General features: G+C 30.4%; 1 protein-coding gene across 1 annotated transcript in view; it reads right to left on the reverse strand.

The window, feature by feature from the left end:
* The window catches only part of LOC149906386 (uncharacterized), a 53,605-nt gene extending 44,221 nt beyond the window's left edge, over positions 1 to 9,384 (reverse strand). The window contains exon 1 of the mRNA XM_090104591.1: positions 9,227 to 9,384. The gene's annotated coding sequence lies outside the window, so the exon portion shown is untranslated. The remainder of the gene's footprint in view (positions 1 to 9,226) is intronic.
* Positions 9,385 to 9,892: the final 508 nt, after the last annotated feature.

The raw sequence follows: 9,892 nt of genomic DNA on the forward strand, positions 1-9,892 counted from the left end.
TATGATGATGACGTTTTTCCTCGTGTTTAATTTGCTTACAAAACGTTGTATGTTTTGCCAGATGCTCCTCCTAGATACACATCAATAAACATACATTAACAAATAGACGTCAAACGCAAAAACAGACGGTCATTACAAATGTTTGTAGGAGATAAACAATTTATACACAAACATAAAAGTCTAATCGCAATCGCAAATTCCCGCTAATTTCCCCGAATTTCTGAAGCGAGATATCAGAACAAACTTTATGAATTACACAGATAACATAATCGTTCAAAACTGAGGTATAATTAAAGCGATGGCCCCAAAAATTAATTTCCCAAAAGGTTTGGCACTAGTGTTGGCCAATTACGTATTCAATTAGATAGGAATTTTATGCTTTCAGACTCAAAACGAGTGGACGGAATTCGAAATGAATCGGTATTCCGCACGGATCACTAAGGGCCCGATTTCCTATTGTACTCTATTCTTTTACTGACTTAATTCACTATTATTTAGTGGACTTTTGTTACAGTTACAGGTTTAAAACGGTTTTGGCATTAGCTTTGGGTTTTATCTAGTTTATTTTATCCCTATTGGTTGGTACCGTTATAATGGTATATTTATTTTAATCTTTTTGGAAAACTAACACGCTGTTGTGCAGTTTAGTTGTAGTGTCGATTTTAACTTATAATATTTTGTCTCATAATTATTTTATAATTAGCGATGACGTAATGTTTTATAACATTTATTTGAATATTTATCACTGTACCTACACAACATTAATTGATACCTATTTTTTCTTTATTACACTGGGTATTGGTAGAACTATTTTAATATTATGTCTGACTTCACAATACCTTAATTTACGTTAAAAATTAATTTTTCTCATAGTACGTAGGTCGTAGAGTTACTTATGTATACTTAAATCAAAGACTAAAATACATAATAACCTCTCTCATTAAATAAAACGCTTTTACGTTACACACACATCGAAATAACGGAAAAACGAAAATGCTGAAATCTCTATACATAAATTAAAAAAAGTTATTATACACATTATACTTACAAACATACGTTATTTCTAATTTAAAAACTGTTTTTGTTTTACATAGTATCAAATGAATAGAACTATTCAATTTCGCATTTTCCGAAGTACATTTCACGATTCTTATTTTTATCATGTATTTTAATTTATGATTTACGCTAGTTTTCGCTCCATGGTCATAAATTATGATCATGAGCCATTGAGATATAGATATGGAGACGACACCGCCTACATCACTTATGTTCCGCTCAACATAAGCCATATGGCTTAACTGCACGCTCATTTTTTTATTTGTTTTAAAGTGAAACGCATCAAATATGCCTTCATGTGTGTTACGATATTGCACAAATAAAACAAATAATACGGAAAAGTGACTAACATAACTTTTCATCGGTAAGTACCTAACTAGATAATAATTTTTAAAACTTAGTTAGAGCAAAAAAATGGCGCATCCATACGTAGTAATATTATCTGAATGTCATGAGCAGGTAAACAATTATTGATCGTTTATCGAGGCAACGTATGAGCCTTGTAAAATTACAATTTTCATATCCAACAATATTGATTTTAATAATATATTTACATCCTTTTATGTTATATGTAGCAACTAGAAAAGCTTTATATTTCTTAATTAAACATTACCTAAGGATTATGGAAGCAATTAAGAGTTTACACAAAATAAGTCTTTACCATATGGAGAGAATTTTATAAGCTTGTTTACGCTGTAGGCGGTTTTATAGTACAAAGATGCCTTGTAGCAATTTGAACGGATGGTGTCGGTGGAATATAGTTACATCGCTGTATGCGGTTCAGAAACATTGCTTGTTTCCAAAAACATGAACAGTGTTGTGTTTAAATGTTCGACTTGTCTTATAACGCGGTTTTGGCCTTACATAACGTTAATCAGTGTCAATTAAGATACAAATATACGCTATAACTTGAATTTATATGAAAGTTATGTTTTCTCTAGCTATGCTGTTAAGCTACTGTATACAGTCGTATATAAAATACAGTCGTGCCGCTGACAAACAGATTTTGATTAGGTATATGTTACTCTACCTACATCATTTCCAAATCTGATCAAAATCTGTTCAGTGATTTTCATCCGAAAAAGTACAAAACATTCACGCGTTTAAAATAAGAATGATAATACAACATTTAACATTTTGTTCTTAAGTATCAAGTTACAAGTAAGCTCATAAGCTATATAAATTACGTAAAGTGCCTATCTACTTATATCATAACCACAAAATCACAGTCCTAATATATTTAAAACGAGATAATTACTCTTCAAGGAAATGGACCTTAATTTCCTTCCTCAATGAAAACGTGTTTCTTAAAACTCTGAGGGAAAAATGGGTGTAATCATGGCTGCTCGGTGTAGAATTTCTAAGTCACGGTTTTACTTTATGTAATTTGCATTTTGTCGTAGTTACCTTTTGATATTGAGCACGCTACAGGATTTTGTTAAAATAATATTATCTGTGTAAAATTATAAATTCTAAATACAAAATTCGATATTTTACCAACTAATTATTATTTTTCTTAAAGATATTCATAACTATAAAAAATAACATTAATTTGCTTACCCTATAGAACATTTTTCCTCGTATCTAATTAAAAATAGAAGTCAAAGAAACAAGTCACTAGGTTCCTTTTTCTTCAAATATATGGAAAAACACATATAATATCAGTACACGTGGCATGAGATTTATCGTTCTGGGAAATAAAATAATATTGCCGCCAAAACACGCTGTTTTTTTCCAAACATAAGCTTTTTTTGCATTTGCTTTTTTAATACAGCTGGAGCACCGCGTATCAAACCAGCCAGTCGTATCTGTAATTTTTTTATACAATATTCAACCTCTTTTGTTGCGGGTCACGAAGGAATAATATTATCGTTGTTTATTAAAGATGTATTTAATTTAGAATTAGGCTATATGCAAGGAATAAAAAGATTTATTTTCTATCAAAAGATTAATGGCATTAAAAATATAAAAATAAATGTAATAGACCTGATTATTTGTTTTTTCATGTTTCTATTCAAATAAAAATAATCTATTTTATGGAATAATCATTTGAATTAACAAATCGCGTGCAAATGCGATAATACTGCGGCGTTTTGATTATAAATAATTACACGAATAAAATAAAGCAGACTCATTTGTGGAAATGACACAATGGAATAATTTTCTTGACTGTTTAGATTTAGTGCTGCCATATCACAATTGGTAAGGGTGGAATAAAATGTCGTTTTAGTTTTTGAAATAAATAGAAACAAATAGTGTTATACAATTATTGAAATGTTTATCATTTAATTGCTACCTATGTTTTTAATTTTTATTTAATAAAATATGTGATACCTACTGTACTAAGAATTTATTATTTAAGATTCATAACTGCTAAATACATTGTTAGATTGTCGTTGTTTTACATTGTAGACAATACATGTTTTAGATTGTAGAAATATTTATGTTAAAGATAAAGTTCGTAGCAAAATAAATCATCACTATTTTATAAGAATCAATGAATAATAAAAAGTAACGAAGGACTTTTTTAGCGTCGAAGGTTATAATTTATCAATCTAGAATAGCGGTTCCTTTATTACCACCGCTACTAAATCCCAGATTCACAACAAAAAAAACGAATTATAATAACAAGAGAGGAAAGTGACGGATCACTCTATCACGGAGTCAAGGCTATATCCGCAAGAATACAGGGTGCTTCTTTAGATAGGGGATGATATTACATATTTTAATTTATTATATTATGAAATTTAATTTAGTTGAGATTTTGAAAATGTATTACACCACATAACAATATTTTGACATAGACTATGTAAAAACAATACTTAAAGCTTTCATAAAAAAGATATCATTCAATAAAATAGTCTTGCTTTCTTAAAAATTTAAACACAATAAACTCTATAACATCTTTAGAAACACATCACATACCGCTTAGCTTGTATGCTACCAGAAACCGTATAAGTAACAAAAATATCTTTAAATAGTTCGGTAAAGCTCTCAACGCACGCTTCGTGGAAGCCATCAAGAGCGCAGTAAACTCGAGATTGTGGACACCCTGTATATTTTGGACAAAGTATAGGGGTGGTGAACTACAGAATGATTAATCACTGTTCACCGCCAACAAGCGGAGCGTATTATGTAAATGTAGTATTTCCATATTACCAAAATTACGAGCGTAGACCCTTGCACATAAATAATAATATAGGACAAATAATGCTCAGCCAAAACACTTTAGACTCAATTAATATTATGTTTGCATTAAAATTTAGTTGGGATATTCGAATATATGTTTGCTTTACACTATTGTGTAAAGCAAACATAATAATTTGCGAATAGTAAGTACTATTGTACTTACTATTCGCAAATATTTGCTATGTTCGTAATTACCGGATTAAATGTATGAAAATAATATTGGTTAGCATTATTAATTAATAAAATATACTAGTGGAAATTTGTGAGATGATTCCTTCATAAGCTGCGTTTTGAAAACTGTAACGATAAAACAGCGCGTTCTACACAGTTACACCAATGCAAGTTGAGCTTACAATAAACATACTACCTCTTAGTTATAGCCAGTTGTTTATTTATCCTTTTCTATCTGCAATAAAGACGGGACAGCAGTTAAGCTTAGCCTACATTTCAGATCCAACTCGATACAGAGCTTAAACCTTTTTCACGCTACGTAGCATATTGTGTTCACGGGCTAGTCTGATTTGCATGCACCGCCTGCTTAGAACGGAGACCTGAACATAAATCTAGGGAAAAATACATGTGAAACGTGATCTAGAAGCTTCGATGAAGTGTGGAACTGAAACCGCTTCAACGTAATAATTATCTTCCTAGATTTATTTTTGGAAAGCTATAAGGTTTTGTTCGTAGCAGTTTTTTTTAATGTTAACGTTTTTCTCGGATTTACCCCTCGGACATAATATTTAAAGATTATGTAAGAATACATTTGTAAAATATTTAATAAACAATAAAGATAATCAATTAGAATTCTTCTTTTAATAATCCTTCAAGAATCGAATCTTATAGAATTAATTTAAGAAGAAGACTTAATTTTAAATAAATTTGTATTGAAATTATGAATGCACGTGAAAGATGTAGGTACATATTTTGCAATTTAATATTCCGATAGAGAATATTGTGTTAGGTTTCAGGAAGAAAATCTTAAAAATTGTTATGAAGTTTTATATAAAATATGAAAACGTTTACGCTACATTTGTTTGCGATATATTTTAAGCGATAGCCTACATGAACGCTAAATGTTATCTGGATTAAAATTATTATCCTTTAATATTTTGATCTATATTAGAATTTCACTCTATATGAATTTGATACAAATCTGAAGAGTAGTTAGAACGTGAATAATGTTTACACATACATTTTACTATATAATTGATTTAAATCACTATCTATTAAAAAACATCCATTAATACAAAATACCTATTTACGAAACAAAGGATTTTCTCCAACAGATTAATTAATTTTAAACAATATGGACTGCCGCATATCTCCAGAAAGTGGGTGAAACTTCTTCAAGGTTTTTAGGTCAATCTTGTTACAGAAAAAAATCACAATAAGTTAACCTATTATATTGTACTAGCTTTCCGCCCGCGGCTTCGCCCGCGTTTTCAAAGAAAAACCCGTTCCCGTAGGATTTCCGGGATAAAACCTTTCCTATGTCCTTTCTTGGGTATCAAAATATCTCTATACCAAATTTCATGCAAATTGGTTCAGTAGTTAAGGCGTGATTGAGTAACAGACAGACAGACAGAGTTACTTTCGCATTTATAATATTAGTATGGATTATCAGAACTCTACAAAACACACTGGTTTTTACTAAAATTTTCACACCTAAATCATTCTGTTAAACATTAGTAGGTAACCATTTTCTTACCTTAAGTAAACATTTTTGATGAAAATTTCTGTTATTATAAAGTTTACAATTTCATATTTTTAGAAAGAACTATGAATATTGTTTAAGTTACAGACTTTTCGTATACATGAGTGGGAAGGTACTATATATTATCTATGTTATGCTAACAATCAACCTTTTTGGTTCCATTACCCCAGTCCTTTTTGGAAGGTTGATGAATATTACATGTTGCGTATTATTTTCTTTTATTTCGTCAACATATTGAAAAATATTTTCAACAATATTTGTATGCCCATCCAGTTTGTTTTATTAAAATGTGTAATAATAACCTTTATTGATATTAATAACACAATTTCGAAATATAGATTGTATGAATGTAATGTAATTGTCGCCTAGTACCCACAACACAAGCCTTAATTGAGCTTACTGTGGGACTAGGTCGATTTGTGTAATAATGTCCTATAATATTTATTTATTTATTTAATGTTTGTTACTTTCTACAAGGAACAAGTTTGTTACTTACTTTTGGCTTCATCATCATCATCAGCCTGTATATTTTGTTCCTACTATACATTATTCAGGAAGCAAACCATAATATACTACGCTAGCCAAGTGCGTGTTGGCAAATGGCACATGTCATCGAACTTTTGATTCTCTGCTTTTGCCTTTGCCACGTAATGTACGTGGTAATATATTACCTGCTTGAATTATCGATTTCATTTATCGAACTCCCGACTTTTTTATATAAGTCTGAGGTCCTGATTACTGAGCCACTACTACTTCCTTGAACTTTTCGTTACTGACGTTCTTTCATAGCCTTTTTACTATTTAATTCTTCTCTTTTACTATCAACGTACCTAATACACAAAACGATGATAGTGACGTCAAAGCTTAATCTTTTAATTAAGCCCCTAAAATATAAAAGAGTTGAAAATAACATTGTTGGAGAGCCTAATTCAATTTTAACGTTGGATCTTTTTTACGCCTACACGGCGCGTCAAACGTTACACCTTTGTAATCAAAATATCCAGTTTGCCTTCTTAGCCGACTAAAAAAAATATTTCAGTTAGTCAAAATACCGTATTAAATATCAAATTACAAATTAAGAATCTATTTTTGTAACATTCCCACTCTGTTAAACCTTTGAAGAATGAAAAATGTATAATTACGAGGTACCAATTAAAACAAATTAATAATTTGTAATGTCATTGCATCGAGGATATTCATTTTCTTTTTTTGTAACAAAAAGTGCGATATAGAATCCAAGAACTTAAAGCGACTACTCATTCATTACATCTTGCTGACCACTAGATTGAGAAGTTTTGAATTAGTTGAGTAAAAGTTCAGTAGATAATTCGCACTCAGAATCTTCGAGTTACTCAGAAACTATGTGAATCTTTCAATATAACCCCTTTAACCATCCTTTTTTCTTTCAGTTTTAATTCGTTACGATAATTAGATTTATTTTTATGCAAATAGTTACCATAATCATACATTTTAATACTTGAAATAAGCATAATATCTGTGATGACTCTTATTAAGCTTGTTACCTTTAGCCCCAGTTGTCTGGAAGAAATCAATTCTTAGTGTAGAGTGATAAATAAAAATAACTAAATCAAACATAGAAAATAAAATGTTCTAAAATGTTTTAGTACAAGAACAATCATTGCTATATACACATAGTAAATACAAGTCCATATTAATCTATTTGGCTGTCTGTCTAAGTTAAGTCCCGTTCTCCCCAGGGGCAAGGGGCAGACGCTCTGACACACTTATTTCACTTATCGATTTTATTACAGGATTTTTTTACATTATTTGTTTGTTTTACATTATTTGTTTAACAATATCAACGATTATGAAGTGAGGTAAAGAAGAGCAATTCATAAGGATTAATTCATAATTTTTATAAAACTTTATTAGAGCTGAAGCAACACTGGCGCCATTCCCCATAAAATTATGTAATTTTCAGCTTACATTGTTTGCATGAAGTTCTGTCTCTCATAAGTTATGAACACCCAAATATTTTAAGATTTTACGTTAGCAGTTAGCACTATCCCTAGCAAAAACGATGAAGGTTAATTCATTTGAATATTAAAGTCTTTGCACTTCCAACGAAACAGTAATTCAATTCAAAGAAAAAACTTTATAATCTTAATAATTAAACTCGCAAAAGCCGGATTAATTTTCACGGATTTTCTTTTCCATCCTTAACGCGAACAATATCTAATATTTCTCTGGTTTCTATAATTATCAGAATTGTGTCTTCTACAAACGGGATAAATCTCTAAATACATATATAAAATTGTCGTGTCACGTGTTAGTAACCGTACTCCGAAACGGCTGGACCGATTCTCGTGAAATTTTTGTGCCTATTGGGTAGATCTGAGAATCAGCCAGTATCTTTTTTTCATACCCCTAAGTGACAAGTGTACGGCAGAACAACGTTTGCTGGGACAGCTAGTAGATATAGATATAATATATATAAATAGATAGCCCAATAATGCGCATTCAGCTGTAAAATGTTCTGCTTTGTCAGCAAAAGCAATAATTAATTAACTACAATACTGAGGATGCATTTGCACTCAATCAGCTAAAATGCAGATAATAAATTAAATTTGAATAAACTGATTCGATGTACAGATAAAAAATAACAAGTAAAACTGACAGAATGTAGATAATAAATTGAATTATGTTGAAATATGAATTAAAGATTAATAGAGGTAGATGTAACCTTTTCCGTAATTAAAAATGCTCCCAATAGGAAAGAGGCGGTGAATACATCTCTTAACGATTTTCTAATTGAAAGTGATCAGCGTTTTATTTTTGAGGTCAGCTCTATATTTTAAGACCTTATTATTTAATATGTATGCGATTTAATTATTTTTATAAAAATATCAAGTGTCTTTTTTCAATTTACAATTTAATCAATCTGTTCTATGATCAAAAGAAAATCTCTTTTAATTAAACACCGTCTGAAAAAATGAATCGTTAATTTCTGAAACTTACGAAATAATATTATTTGAAATTACATTTAATTATAAAATTATATTTATTAAATAAGTCCAACTTTCCATTTAAATCTGCGCTTAATCTAAATAAAATTTGACAACGTAGCAGTCTTTTGAAGTCTAGATAATTTTGCACTGCTTCAGATAGAGTAAAAGCTGCAAAAACTGCAATAGTTAACTGTTACAACGACCCCATTCACACTTTTAAAGCCCAATACGACGTGCGAACCCTTTATTTAAACCTTTGAAACTTTTACCAATAAATAGAAAACTGAAAAATACTTACATAATTTAAAAATCCATTAACACATTATTAAATCAATAATCAGTTCAGAGATCCAACACAAACCACATAATTGTAGCACATCACTCGCGAAACAATAAGTTCGTCACTACGTAATTCGGATCGTGAAAGCTCACCGTGAAAGCTTGCGTCACGGTCGAAAGCGCGAGGCCGACTGTCTCATTCAGACTTTCAGCGCTTCGGGACTCGTCTCCCAAACTGCGCAGCCATCGTAACTTATAAAATATAAATTGATATTGTATGCTCAGTATTGTTATCACCCCTGATTAATAAAACACTCGCTTTTAATTCCTTTGGAGGCCTTAAATTTTTCTTGCGCAGCCATTTCGCTTGAGGGCTTGTCGGTTTCTTATTAATTAGTGCTATCGTTTCGTTTTTGCCCAAACATTATACTATCTGTATTTTTTACGGTTCGATAGGTTATTATTTCGCTTGTTAGCGTAATTATGTTGCGTAATATTAAGGTTTAAAGAGAGATATTATGTTTTATAAAATATTGCAGGATAAAATATTATATAACATGACAAAAAAGTGTTGTTTAAATTTTTGGCTTTATTCGGTTGTATTTTTTAAAGTATTTTAATTTAGAAAAAGTAAAAGTATTCTGCTCGGTGAAGGACTTTTATTGAAAGATTTTTTGTAGATGAT

Source organism: Colias eurytheme, chromosome 8 (genome assembly GCF_061535395.1).
Source record: "Colias eurytheme isolate Ceu_HAF_F1 chromosome 8, ilColEury1 Martin Lab GWU primary, whole genome shotgun sequence".
Classification (NCBI taxonomy): Eukaryota; Metazoa; Arthropoda; class Insecta; order Lepidoptera; family Pieridae; genus Colias; species Colias eurytheme.